Source organism: Lissotriton vulgaris, chromosome 2_2 (genome assembly GCF_964263255.1).
Source record: "Lissotriton vulgaris chromosome 2_2, aLisVul1.2, whole genome shotgun sequence".
Taxonomy (NCBI): domain Eukaryota; kingdom Metazoa; phylum Chordata; class Amphibia; order Caudata; family Salamandridae; genus Lissotriton; species Lissotriton vulgaris.
In genome coordinates this window covers 199,646,732-199,662,080 of record NC_141688.1, presented here as the reverse complement: position 1 = coordinate 199,662,080, position 15,349 = coordinate 199,646,732, and the positions used below count along the sequence as shown (strand labels likewise).

The following is a 15,349-nucleotide window of genomic DNA, read 5'->3' as shown; positions in this document are numbered from 1 at the left end:
TCCCAGAGGGCTACAAGATCGTCCGGAGGGACCGAAACGCCAACCAGATGGGAGGAGGCATCGCCATCATCCACAGGAGCACCATCCGTCTCACGACCAGCACCGACAACTCCCTGACCACCGCCGAACACCTGCATTTCCAGATCCACACCAACCCGAACACCACCCTCAGAGGCACCCTGATCTACCGACCCCCTGGACCACGCACACAATTCAGCGAGGACATCGCCGACTTCGTCAGCCCACATGCCCTCCCCTCCGCTGACTACATCCTCCTGGGAGACCTCAACTTCCATCTGGAGAACAACAACGACCGCAACACCAGCACCCTGCTCGACAACCTCGCCAACCTGGGACTCAAGCAACTGGTGTCCACCCCCACCCACCTCGCCGGACACACACTCGACGCTGTCTTCTCATCCAGCAAGGACATCGACTTCAGCCACGCCACAGAGCTTCAATGGACGGACCACAGCTGCGTCCACTTCACCTTCAAGAAAACAACGACCCACCACCACCAGCAACAGGCCGCCCGCAGAAGCTGGAACAAGATCACAGCAGACCAGCTCGCCACCTCCCTGAGCCAGCACCCTCCTGCCAGCTCAGCGAACCCCAGCCAGGCCGCCGACAACCTCACGAAGTGGATCAGCAACTGCGCGGACGAACTCGCCCCACTGAGGACCCCGCCCAGCAGACCCGGCAGCAAGAAAGCCCCATGGTTCACCGACGAACTCAAGAGCTCCAAGAAGAACTGCCGAGCCCTCGAGAAAGTCTGGAGAAGGGAACCGACACCGGACAACAGGACCTCCTTCAAACTTGCCACCCGGAAACACCACCAGCTGATCCGCGCCGCCAAGAAAATAGCATTCAAGGACCGGTTGGACAACAACGCACACAACTGCAAGGAACTCTTCAACATCGTGAAAGAGCTTTCCAACCCCAGCGCAGGAAACAACGACATCACCCCATCGCAAGACCTCTGCAACTCCCTCGCTTCATACTTCCACAACAAGATCGCGGACATACACAACAGCTTCAACAACCAACCAACGCACACCATGACCGAACAACCACCCCCCACCACCACCCTCCACGCCTGGACCCAGACCAGCACAGAAGACACCATCCGCACGATGAACTCCATCCACTCCGGATCACCGACTGACCCCTGCCCTCACCACGTCTTCAACAAGGCCGACGCTGTCATCGCACCCCACCTGCGAGACATCATCAACACATCCTTCGACACCACCATCTTCCCTGAGAGCTGGAAACACGCCGAACTCAGCGCTCTACTCAAGAAACCAACAGCGGACCCCACCGACCTCAAGAATTACCGCCCCATCTCGCTCCTCCCGTTTCCAGCCAAAGTCATCGAGAGACCGTCAACAAGCAAATGGCCGCTTTCCTCGAGACGAACGGATCCCTCGACCCCTCACAGTCCGGCTTCCGAGCCAACCACAGCACCGAGACCGCCCTCATCGCCGCCACCGATGACATCCGAGCCCTGATGGACAACGGAGAAACAGCGGCCCTCATCCTCCTAGACCTCTCCGCGGCATTCGACACGGTCTGCTACCGCACCCTAGTACGGCGCCTCAGCAACGTCGGAATCCAGGACAAGGCGCTGGAATGGATCATCTCCTTCCTCGACGGAAGAACACAGAGAGTCCGCCTACCACCGTACAAGTCAGAGGCCACCGAAGTCATCTGCGGCGTCCCCCAAGGATCATCTCTGAGCCCCACCCTCTTCAACGTCTACATGAGCCCCCTCGCGGCCATCGTACGCAAACACAACCTCAGCATAATCTCCTACGCCGACGACACCCAGCTGATCCTCTCCCTGACCAACGACCCCGCCGCCGCCAGAGCCAACCTGCACGAAGGGATGAAAGAGGTAGCCGAGTGGATGACGACCAGCCGCCTGAAACTGAACTCGGACAAGACGGAGGTCCTCATCCTGGGCTCCTCTCCCTCCGCCTGGGACGACTCCTGGTGGCCTCCCGCCCTGGGCACCGCACCCAAACCGACAGACCATGCACGCAACCTGGGCTTCATCCTGGACTCCTCCCTCTCCATGACCAGGCAAGTCAACAACGTCTCCTCAGCATGCTTCAACATCCTACGCATGCTACGGAAGATCTTCTGGTGGATCCCCACTGAGACCAGGAAGACCGTCACACAGGCCCTCGTCACCAGCCGACTGGACTACGGCAACGCTCTCTATGCCGGTACCACCGCCAAGCTCCAGAAGAGACTCCAGCGGATCCAGAACGCCTCAGCCAGACTCATCCTCGACATCCCACGAACCAGCCACATCTCCGGACATCTGAGAGACCTTCACTGGCTCCCCGTCAACAAAAGAATCACCTTCCGCCTCCTCACCCACGCACACAAAGCCCTACACGACCAAGGCCCGAGCTACCTCAACAGCCGAGTCAACTTCTACGCTCCCAAACGCCACCTCCGATCAGCCAACCACGCTCTCGCCGCCGTCCCCCGCATCCGAAGAGCGACTACAGGAGGAAGGTCCTTCTCCTACCTGGCCGCCAAGACCTGGAACTCCCTCCCGACCGACCTGCGCCTGACCCAAGACCACCTCTCCTTCAGGAAGAAGCTGAAGACCTGGCTGTTCGAGCAGTAGCGGCTCCCCCCCCCCAGCGCCTTGAGACCCTACGGGTATGTAGCGCGCTTTATAAGTGTCACTGATTGATTGATTGATTGAATGCAAGGTTGCGCCTCTCTGCTAAATTCTCTCTTGATTGGCAGCTGCTCGCGAGCGACGCTCACAGAAAACCTCTCCGTACACCCCGGAATCCCGCCGAGGCCACCCCGGAAGTCAGGCACGGTCGCCTGTGACGGGGGCGGGGCCACGTCCAGACCGGAAGAGGAGGCAGGCGGAGGCAGGCGAAGTCAATGCGTCTCGCGGCCCGGGGCTCCTGTGAGCGGTGTGGAGCCCCGGGGCCGCGCTAGCAGGAGGTTGGGCACCGCGTGCTGAGAGAAGAGTCCCCGACATTGGCCAGGTAAGTTCCAAAGGCTGGGGGGGGCTTGGTGCACTTGTGTGTGTGTGCGTGTATGCTCGTGTGTGTATGTATGTGTGCGACGGTGACGGCGGGGGAGGGGGGGCCTCGGTGCACTTGTGTGTGTGTGCGCAGTGTGTGTATGTGTGAGGGGGGGTGTCTCTGTATGTATGTATGTATGTATGTGCGTGCATCGGCGCTTGTGTGTATGTATGCGCATGCGTGTGTGGTGCTTGAGCTTCCCAGGAGACAGCGCCTGGCCACAGCGCGCGTTCCCGTTTCAAACCGGCTCCAAGGATGCGCGCGGCCGGGACTGTCTCCTGGGAAGCACAGTCGCTAACAAAAGATCTCTAGCGAGACACAGCGCTGACGCGCTGTGTTTTCGCTACGAGACCTAAAAAGTAATATTTCAAACCGATATCATTTCTGGCAAACTTAGTGGTGAACCAGTTTAAACTAGCATAATCCATGCCTCTGTGTCCTGCCAAACAACAACAAATTTCCTAGCTATCATAACAGAAAGTTTCACTTATATTCAGCACATCAAAGCAAGGATTAGCCCACACAAAACGGCCACATGACCCACTCAGATAGCGGGTTGTGAACTCCTGCCTGTCACAGGGCAAGGATGGTGACGTACAAACTAGGGATTGTTCAGAAGCTTACTTTTTAAATGTTTACCTTGAGATTATCAGATGGTAATTTGCAATGATTAATCTGTTCTATAATTGGTGTAACTGGTTTGGTTAGATGAAAAAGAATTTCACACACCTTCTTTATACCTATTTCCAGGATCGGAAACCAATAAACACGAGTAGTCTACATGCGGAAATGCTGTGTTCGCAGGAATAAAGAGGAAGATCAAATGTCTACAGGGAGCATTGTACACACTGTGGCACTCTGATTGGATGTACTGTTTTACTTAGCTTTCCCAAAATACCATGGGAAATATAATTTGTTATTAAAAAAATGTTGTTTTTGAAAGGCTGGTGCAATAAAAAAGCGAAGACGGAAAAGCCTAATCCTCACCTCCGTGTCCTTAATAGAATTAAAACTTTCTGTTACGATAGGTAGGAAGTTTTTCATTTCTATGGTAAAATACAAAGCGTGAAAAAAATAGGTATCAAAGAAGCCTATGTATTTCTGAAATAGAAACCAGATACAGAGTTTATGAGCAGTGATTATTTGTGTATCTCTGCATTTGTGGGTACCAATCCTACCATTTGATTCACACATTTATCAAAATACCTTCTTTCTTACACACTGCTTTACAGTTGGAAGGCACACGTGCAGAAAAATACCACTAGTAATAACAAATTGGGAGACATGCATTTCCAGGTTTCCCAATAAAAATTGCATTTTACTTGTGTGGGTAGGCCTAGTGCCTACAACAGGATAGGGTCCCATAAACAACATGGACACATCACATTTTTTCTACTGCAAACTGGACATTTCTTTAATGTTGCTAACTGTGATTTTGGGCCCTAGCACAGCCGGCACCAAGGGAAACCTAGCAAACCTGCACATGTTTTAAAACTAGACACCCGGGGGAATCCAGGATGGTGTGATTAGTGTGGCTATCACCAAGTTTTCTAACCTAGCAGCCCTTAAAAGCCTCAAACTTTCACTAAGAAAAACAGTTCCTCACAATTCTGTGATTGAAAGTGCCAGACTATGCAGGGAGTCACTCATTTCCTACCACCCATCATTCCCCCACATCTCCTGATAAAAATGGTACCACATTTGTGCGCGCAGGACTAGGGCACCCTTTTTTTGCAGTATGGCCAGTTGTGAATTATAGGCCCTAGCTCAGCCAGCGCCGTGGGAAACCTAGAAGGCTTGTACATTTTTGTTTAACTAGATTCCCTGGGGAATCCAGTATGGGATGACTTGCATAGCTCTTGCCAAGTTTTCTTAGACAGCAACCCTTGCAAACCTCAAACTTTGACTAAAAACACACACACAATTCTGTGAGGAACACTTCTGGAATCTGTGGAGAGCCGACAGGCAAGCATCAAACCAGGTTTAACAGGAGTCTTGCAGATCAACTCTCATTGATCCTGGTTTGATTAGCGCCTGTCAGAGACACAAGGTCAAGTCACACAAGTGGGGTAACAGTTTTATCAAGACAAGTGGAGGAACGCTGAGTGGTTTGAATTTTGTGGTTACACACGGATTCCGGACGGTTACTTCATAAAAATGCAAGAAAAATTAGCGATTTTAGGCAAATTTTGAGGGTTGCAAGGAATGGTCTAGTTTTCAGAAATGTCTGGTGTTGGTAGCATTCCATTTGGCCACTGAGCCCAGGTCTAAACACCGGAGATACCCCTATTAGCCAATTATCCACATTACGTTTTGGGACCTTTTGAATCATGGATGCTAGGACCAGCCGCACAGGCGGAGTAACATTTTTTGATCGGGCAAGGGGGTGAGGGGGGGGGGGGGGGGAGGCAGGGTGCTAGGAATGGATCCCTGAGGATTCCAGAATTTAGGTCACAGAAATAAAAAGTACAATTTTAGACAAAGTTAGACATTTGCTGGCCACTGTGTTTTAGAAAATGTCATGAGATCCACACAAAGCACATTATCTTGAACTGCCCAAGTGTTTGGTTTTCAGAAAGGAATTTATTTGGTGGGTTTCCCCTGGTAGCAGCTGACCCAAGCCCGAAAAGTGTAGCCATTCAGCATAGAAGTAGGATGATATTAGGACTGGACCCAACTCTGCTACCATTATGCATAAAAATAAAACCAAAAAACAGGAGCCCAAATCAGAATTGCTCTTCTTGCCAAAGGGATGGGGATGCTTGAGTCCTCAGAGTGCGCAAAAAGACTGTTGGGGTCATACTGGAAGTGGATGCTAGACCCGGTGTGTGGCCACCCCACACCTTGTAGCAATAAAAAAAAGAACTCACTGGTGACTAATGGCCTTTCTGCCCCAGCCACCGGGCAGATTGAAGTTAAAGACCCATCTCTCCCGGGAGGTAAATGGAGGGCAGAAAGCCTGTTGTGGGTCAATTGAAGGGTGGGGTTAGGCCCAATGGCTGGGTGGGCCACGCCACCCATTTCTCCACACATTTTTTTTTACTGGTTTCAAGTGGGCTTTCTGTCCCCCCCCGGGGTGAGGGGCCTGAAAGACACTTGGGCCTTGCAACACTACCCCATTGTAGGGAGTCCGCTCCCCCGTCAAATATAATGCCTGGTGTTCCAGTGGGCTTTCTATCCCCCTATTTCTATTAATCTATGCAGATTGAAGGTAAGGGGGGGGAGGAGTAAGACTTTTGGGCCTGGGGGAGCACTAGACTATTGCAAGGGGGCAGCGTGCCACTGCAAAAAGATAGTCCCTGGTGTCTAGTGAGTTGACCCCAAGCAGCAATTCACTAGGGAAAGAGGAGATTCTCCATTTTCCAACATCCACCTGTAGCGGGAAATTATATTTTCCCTATTTGACATCCAGGAAGAAAAGCTAACTAACAAAGGTCCACTCTTTCAGGGCACATCATTTATAGACTTTTTAGAGTAACTGAGTGGGAAATAGACGAATGTGAAGCCACAATGTTCCCAAGCCAATGGCGCAGTTGAGCGCAACATAGCGCAACATGCGTACCTTAGAAAAGGTGAAGGGTCAAGCCTAGAAGCCAGTCAGCATCAATTTCTGAGAGCCTACAGGAGCACACACCACTGCACAACAGAGTGGGGGGAGGATGTGATACAACCCCCTACCTGCCACAAATGGGAGGCGCCAACATACAATCCACAAGATATACCAGACAGGAGAAGGAAAAATAAGGCAGCAAGCCAGGGTGCCAAGAACTTGCAGATACGGCCAGGAGGCAAAGTCTTGATAAGCAACAGACATCCAACATGGAAGTTCCACACACCATATGAGAGAGGGGAATAGACAGTGATGGGGTGAAAGTTACTACAACATCCGCACAGTGAGGTTCAGAGGTGGTAGCCAGGAACATATGCAGGTACAGGGGGAGCTGCGAGGGGCATGCAATGGGAAGGGAGTGGATATTTAATGGAAAAGCAATTCATGAGTAAGAGCACAAGAGAACACATACAATGTCATAGAGTGCTCAAAAGGAAAAAAAGTAGTTTCCTGAACACGAGCAGTAGGAAGGTACGAGTCATCCACACAAAAAAAGATGATAAAAAAGCAACCAACACAAGAAGAGGTAGGAAAGCCATCGAATGAGGACAAGAAATGCAACCAGTGGTACGTAATGGGCAGGCTCTAATCCTATTTCAATCTTTGGCTTGGTACACCAGAGGTCTTGCGACAATTGCCAGCTACAAGCTGCCTGTGGGCAAGATCTTAAAAGCAAAAACAACAATTGATGGACAGAATGCAGAACAATGTCATACATTCACCCCAGTACAGAGATCTGGGCCTAAATCCATCGTTTTTTTGCACTCCACACCACCCCAGTTCAGACATGGCCATATGCAAATCAGCCTTGACCCTGTGCCTCATGGGATGAGTCCAGCCCTAAATGCCAAGCCATGTGTTTCCTTGATGGGAATCATGCATCCTAGGACCGGTTTCTGGCTATCAGCCGTCATCAGCCAGGATAGCTTGACTCCAGTGGTGTGGAGAGTATGGGACTCACGTCTGAGCATACCCATCCCATTCGGGGTGAGAAATGCAAAAACAACAATTGATGGACAGAATGCAGAACAATGTCATACATTCACCCCAGTACAAAGATCTGGGCCTAAATCCTTCGTTTTTTGGACTCCACACCACCACCCTGTGTTTTGCCATTGTGCAACATTCCGTCCATCATCTTGTGTGTTTTGCTGTTCACCCTATGTGGGAAGGGTATGCCCAGACGTGGGTCCCGTGCTCACTAAGCCACTGGAGTCAAGCTATCCTGAAGACGGCTGATAGCCAGAAACCGGTCCTAGGATGCTTGATTCCGGTCCAGGGAAGACATGGCTTAGCAGTTCGGGTTGGACTGTTCCCATGAGGCACAGGGTCAAGACTGATTTGCATACGGCCATGTCTGAACTGGGGTGGCTTGGTGAGCAAAAGAACGATGGATTAAACCCAGATCTGTGACTGGGGTTGAATGGTTTGCCATTGTGCAACATTCCGTCCATCATCTTGTGTGTTTTGCAAGATCTTTAAAGGCCAGGGGGAACGAGCAAAAATAAAGCCCAACACAGGTGCAAAGATCCTTTATCAGTGGTGTGCCTAGAAATCCTTCTCAGCAGCACAGCTCTATGACACTACTGGGTCCCAAAACGTAGGAGTGCCTCAAGCCAATAGGTCTTGCTATGGCAAGCTGGTGTAGTATGCCACAAAAAGAAAAAGCAGAAAAAAGAAAACATGCCAACACCTAAAAGAGGCAGCTGTATATTTGCAATATTTTTTAAGTCAACCACTTCATATAACTTTAATACAACAAGTGTATATGGAACAGATAGAGAATATCTTTTTAGGTTTAATGCGCATTAAATGAAAATATGATTCTTATCAGAAAAAATGCTAACGGGTTGGGAAGACTGTACCATAAAGACAGTTTACAGACACAAGGGTGACAACGAAAATAAAAAGGCTAACAACTCGAATAATTTTTTTAAATAAACGCAGACCTTGCACTAAAGTTAACTCTTTACATGGATGTGTTTATGCGTTCTGGGGAAATGCTACCACGAACAGTGCAAGAGAACAAATGTCTCAAAAGGCTAAATTGGACTGACCCATTGCCCTATGCTTTATTCTGCTGTCCGTAAGAGGATAATGTAAATAATATCCAAACAGGCCAATTGATGTAGAAGGTTGACCCAAGGGCTCTCTATGCAAGTACAAATGCAAATATTTTTTATTCAGATAAATATTAACTACACGACTAATAAAAATGAAAATTCACATATAAAAATTACTTGCAGATTCCATAAAAACACATGAATATTGCCGTAGCTAGGAAAGAAGGACACAAAGTGGTCACACATGGAAGAAATAGAAGCCAGTGGCATTTGTTATACAATTTGAGGTTTATAGTGCAATTTGATGCAGCAAGTGGCACCGTATATCACACGATGCATTGGCAGACCTCTAGAAGGCACAGGCCTCTCAGGACTTACAACTTGCAGCAGCCGAAGTCAAAATGGCCGCTATGAAAAAGGTACGAATGGTAGACATGGGTATGGAGTGCGTACGTGGAGCAAGGCATGTCGATGGTTTTCAATAATTAGCACAGAGCTAGGGTGTATCCTTCTTAAAGCCATCCTACCAGTCCAACAGGATACTCTGCACAGCGTATGATGCCAAATCAGCTTAATGAAGCAAAGATGGCAGGGCAGCACCTGAAATAAGTTGTGTGTTCATCGTAGCCGTAACCTGCATCCTACCAGGATGCACCACGGCATCTCAAAGACAGCAGACCTAATAGAAGGGTAAAATGGCTTTTTCAGGAGTAACAGCTCACTTGAAAGAGCCAATGCCAGATGTCATCATTACCCAACAGATTACTACAAGTGTTAATGTGATTGTGAAGCCGAAAAGCAAAATCTGCCCAGCGGGGAATCATGCCTGTACATGTGCTGTCAAGCCTGTTTACATTACAGTCTGCCTGTCCTACCACCAATTACTACCATGGAGCAACCACAGCATACTGTGCTGCCGTAGCAGCAAGTGGTCAATGACCCTCTGATCTCCCTTCCAGCCCCGCGTCTCGAAATTAAAACCAGGGACAACGCAGGAAATGTTCAAAATCAAAGACAATTGCGAGAAATATTTTTGAAATTATAGTTGCTAGCAAGAATAAAAAAAAAAATAGTATTTTAGTTGCTAAATAAAACGGGCAAACCTCAAAACGAAAATAAAGAAAAACTACCAGCGAGCAACATCAAATTCTACCCCCAAACCATCCCCAAAAACCTACTTAGAATCTTTAAATCGCTGAAAACAAACCCAACACGAAAAACATTAATGATTTTTGCTCCTTAGATCATGATTTCGGAGTATCTAAGTGGACGCTTTTCTTGGTTGGGTAGCTTCATAAATAAAACCCTTGGACTGCCTCACCCTCCTAAGCAGTCAGGGGATGCCATCGGGGGGGCCTGCGGTACCTCTGCAGGAGCTCCACAAGCAGGAACCCCTCTTCACACATCCCGGGGTGCGCCACCAGTGCAGGGCGCTCTCTGGGCCTTGAAGGCAGCCGTCTGTCTCCTCAACGCGTCCTCTGTAAATAACACTTGCATGGCGGGCTCTGGGAACTTCCCAGGCAGCCTAGCCAGCAAGGGATATTTCCCAGCTTCCCGAGTAAGGGATTTTTTCGTGATGAAATTGCCACGTTTATGTTTTAGTGTTTAAGATAAAGAAAAAGCAAAAGGTAAACTTTCTTCATGCGGGTAAGGCATCTATGGAAAAAACAAGGAAGAAAATAACACGAAAAAGCAACATGGTAGTACTTCAGCATTTAGTAAATGTAGACAAAAATACTAACAATTAGATACCATAAATAGGAGACAACAGAGATGGAATGACAAGAATTTGCTGTTTTCTGTAGTTACGTGAAGTAAAAAAAAGTACATTTCAGACAGCGCGAGACAGCTCGACTTTCAGACCAATTAGTAACATATCTCTGCAACCGGAACCGCAAGATGGGGAACTCCCCGTTTACTCACCAGCAGGTGATCTACACGTGTATGTGCCTCCAACCTTCCTACCCCACTGCCCTTCGATAAGGATAGCATGGACCGGCTATGTGGAGGGAGCCATCCTGGGCAGAGGTGCACCCATAGCTAGAGGCACTAGGACCAGACGGGTGGGAGACGGAGTGGGGCAGCGGTGAAGTGTCTGAGCCCACCAGGAGCACTGGAGAAAAAGAAAAGTTAAAAAGGCTCAAGCAGGATTCTACTAATAAAGTAAGTGCAACATGTAGAAAGAAAGGCACCTTTGCTATGAAAACAGATGTAAAAAGTATTAAAACATTAAAGTAGTGTATCAGTTCTAGCACACTTTAAGTAAGGCGAGACCTATTGCATTGCACATGCTTGTTCTAGTTAAGGCACAGTTTGCTGCATTTCATTACCACCACCACTGCCCTGAGCCTACCTTCTCTGATTTGTACATTGAAAACCGTGCATCCAAAAGCTGTTTATCTTTCTGCCAGCTTGCCTTTGCTTTCCTACCACCAATCCTACAATAATTATTGTTCATAGCTGGTAATCAAAGCACTTGCCATCAAACTGTCAAAGGATGTTTGTCCTTCCAGTCGCAGCAGGAGTTGCATTAACGTTAATGTGATTTGTTAGTACGCATAGGCCAAAAGGCTCGAAGTAACATATTTCTGAATTATCAACACTGGTTGTATTTTTATATTTCAAGATGATCTGTGTCACATGCTTAGTTATTAATAAGAACACAAAATAAATCTAGAAGATGTAATTCTACACACAGTTACTTAGTTTGAGGATTGGTAAATACTATACCCAATCCTGAATACCAATTATAGGATGGTAATTTTTTATCCCGGTTATGAATCAAATAGCGAACTGTAATAAGCATACTTCTTCATCTCCTAGTATGACAGTCATATACATTTAACAACAATACGTCTTTTTGGGTCAAATACAACAGCACTTCCCTGCTGTTCCAAATGGTCAAAGATTACAGTTCAAGTCGTGACTTTAAACAGAGTGGGTGACTACAGAACAGAGTGTAAAAGTTCCTAAAACCTACTTAGAGTTCCTTCATTATATATTAATCAGCACTTGTGTAATTTCTGTTCAAGACCCCTGAATAAAATCTCTTAGAAAGATGGGATACAGAGCAAAACAAGATAAAATTTAGACAAGATTACAGCAACAAGATGAAAAGATAAATCAGAGACACCCCACCAGTGGCACCATGATGTAATTCCACCACTTACCAAATCCACATTCTAACCCAATTGTGCTATCAACACACACTCATAAATCGAATCTGCATTGGTTCCACCTCTGGAAATCATTCGCAGAAACTCCCATTCTAAAAACAAAACCTAATGCTGATCCTGCTAATTTAAGGGCCATTTCTTGCTGCCGGCTTAGTTAAGATGCTAGAATCCTCTATTAACACTTTACTTACTAAAGTCAAAAATACAAATTACATTTATAAAGTGCACTCAATACCCAAGGGTGTCTAGGCGCTAGTCTCTAGGAGGTGAAATGCTAACGAGGAACAAAAAGCCAATTCATGAGTAAAGTACCAGGTATTAAGTGCTTTCCTGAAAGTTCACAGCTCAGTTTCCCTTTACAGTTCCAGAGGGAGGAAGTTCCACAGTTTGGACGTACCAACAATTGGTCGGTGTGGGAAGCAATCATAGGTCTTGCGGCCACCATCATGGGGACCAGAAGGTGGTAGTTCTATCAAAAAGAAAAACTTCAGTTTTATTAAGAATTATGCTTTAGATAATTTGTAGACATCCAATTACTAACATGAAGCAGACAATTGTGGAAACGAGTGGTTGTGTCATTGGGATTGCTGGCCACAGATATAACGATTTGGGTGTCATTGGCCTAAGACACAACTGAGAACTCAAAGTTCCTATTCCAATTCAAAACTGGGGTTACATAAATGTTAAAAAGGCTAGGGCTTAAAGACGAACCCTGGAGGATTACGCAAGGTAAAGTGAAAGTGGAGGAATTAAAATCATCAAGGTCGACAAACTGCTCATGATAAGTGAGAAAAGATTTCAGCAGCGATAGTACTGGTCCCTTGATCCCTATGGTTGCGACACGGTCCAGAAGAATGTTGTGGTTGACTGTGGCTAATGCTGCTAACTATGGCTACATTTCCTTCTGCATCAACGGCTAGCCTGATTTGCTCAGACAAAATGATCAGCGTGGATTCACTGCTATGGTGGCTTCTGAATCCGAAATGCGTATGGTCAAGGAGACCATGACTATCTATAAAACGAGAGGAGTTTAGCATTCATAGCCTTTTAAAAATGTGGCAAAGGAAAGACCGGTGCGAGATGGGCCGATAGCTATTGGGCTCTGCACTGTCTAGGTTACGTTTTCCATTTAGTAGAGAAGATACCTGTGGAACACATCTGATGGAAAATTATGGTGAGGTGTTCTGAAATGATTGCCTGAGTCTCCACATGTCATCAGTGACAGGACCCAGTTTGGGGGTAGTAGAATGCTGCTTCCTTAATGGGTGGTAATGGCCGGGTGAGGGCGGCAAGGAGGAGAACTTTCTGCCAAACGACTGTAAATAGCTTCTACGTTGTCCTTCAAGAATGAGGCGAATAAATTGCAAAAGGCTTGACTGGCATTGGTATTTGGAGTTAGCTAGCTTTTTTACTGTAGCAAACAATTTCTTAGATGATACTAATAACTTCTTGGATGCCACTCAATGTGGCTTCCAGACAGCCATTGTACAGAATCACTGTTCATTATGGTGATCGAAAGTCTGAAACACATGTTAGATAACAGAGTGAAGGCTTCCCTTCTATTATTATATCTCTCCGCAACCTTCAACACCATTTCCCATAAGATTCTTTTTCATCATTTGGTTGAAATTGGTGTCGAAGGCCCTGCTTTGGATTGGCTTTCGGATTTTCTAAAGGAACACTAACAAATGGTTAGACTCCCTCCTTATTCTTCTAACTCTGTTCCAATATAATACGGGGGACCATATTGATCTCGATTCTCTTTAATGTTTATATTGTCCCTTTGGCCAAACTCATTAAAGGCTATGGCTTGATGTGCTGCCCTATGCAGACCACACTCAACTGATCGTCCCTTTGTGTATGGATGATGGGCAAACCAGACACAAATTCAAACAAAGTATGATATTAGTTGCTACTTGGATGCACAAAACAAAACCACCTAAATTAAACTCAGACAAGAGGAATTTTTAGTCATAATCATTCCATGAGGAAGTACGAGAGGTGGCCATGTGAACTGGCCAAAGGTATCAGACAGACTTTGTACGTAACCTGCGAGTCAGATCTGATTCGCATTTATCCTTCCAGCCGTAGATTCAGTCTGTAAAAGTGACTTGCCAAAAAATCTCTGTAATTTCCTTCCTTTTTCACCTTTACAGCCAGGAAAACTGCGATTCAAGCGTTAGTCACTACTAGACTACATTATTCAAATGTCTTATATTTAGGGACGTTAGAAAAGAAAAAAAGACAGACTTCATTTTGCCCAGAATGCAGCGGCGAGGTTGCTACTAAATATCCCTAAATATAGTTCAGTTTTCTACCAACTGTAGGAACTTCACCGGCTGGCAGTGTTTAAACGACTCCAATTGAAGATGTTTTCTCATATGCACAGAGCAGTTTATAAAACCGGTACTACTGGACTGCAGCACATTTTTTCTACTACACCTATAAAGAGCCTTAAAGTCAGCTAACGATTTCATCCTACAACCAACCAGTGGGTGGAAGATCTGTAACAGTATTGGGTGCCAGATTGGGGAACAGTATGCCTCTTGCACTTCTTCCACCTCTGATCGGTCTTTCTTTTTAAAAGATCTGAAAACCTGGTGTTTTCCGTAAACCTTTAATTACATTTTCCTTGGCTCCAGTGGGCCCTCAGCACTTTACGTTTTGGTTGGGTTGGTTTTTAATCTGGTAATAGCACCTACAAAATCTTCTCTGAGCACCTATCTGCACTTTAGAAATATTTTTTTCATTTAATTTCCATTAAGTAACAATAACAGACACAGTGATTGAACTACCTCAATGAAGCCACAACTAAAGAAAGATGCTTCCTTACTTGGCAATAGTACTACTCCTTAGTTGAAATAAAACAACAAAATGTAGAATCCTAAAATAGCAGCTCATCAATATAGACGCAAATGAGCTGCATAAACCCCAAAAGTAGGTCCGGACAAAAAAAATCGGGTCTTACAGAACACCTACTTGTGTAAATCACAATATATGTTCATGGAGTAGACCGAAAAATGAAATAATAAATTCATGCACACAGTAGCATGTTTCTCCAAACCTCACACAAATGAAGCTACAGAACATGTTTCTTACTCTTATATCACAAGTGAGACAAATGTAGCGCGTATGAAAATCACCACCATTCAAACTTGTGTCTTATTATAGCATCCTGAATAGGTGACAAGTCAGACAAAAAAAATCATTCAAAAAGCATCTTCAATGGTACATAGTATGTATTAGTTACTATGGGTATATAAAGTCTATACATTAACATCCCTAGAAATGATACTTAGTCTTAGAAAATCGGCCACAACCACATAAGGGACCTTTTTCTAAATAGAGGCTTGTGGTTCTAGTGCATTGGGGCAGAACTACTTAATTTTTAACTGAGTTCTATACGCAAACAGAAGGAGTAGCATTGGGAGTCTTGTT

The 15,349-nt window shown here is 46.3% G+C and overlaps 1 protein-coding gene across 2 annotated transcripts in view; it reads right to left on the bottom strand.

Annotated features, from left to right (window-relative positions):
• Positions 1 to 15,349, bottom strand: part of TRAF6 (TNF receptor associated factor 6) — a 185,252-nt gene that overhangs the window by 140,460 nt on the left and 29,443 nt on the right. The window contains exon 2 of one of the 2 annotated variants that reach the window (XM_086959529.1): positions 10,659 to 10,848. The exons of the other annotated variant lie outside the window; for it this stretch is intronic. The gene's annotated coding sequence lies outside the window, so the exon portion shown is untranslated. The remainder of the gene's footprint in view (positions 1 to 10,658; positions 10,849 to 15,349) is intronic. 2 annotated transcript variants of the gene reach the window in all.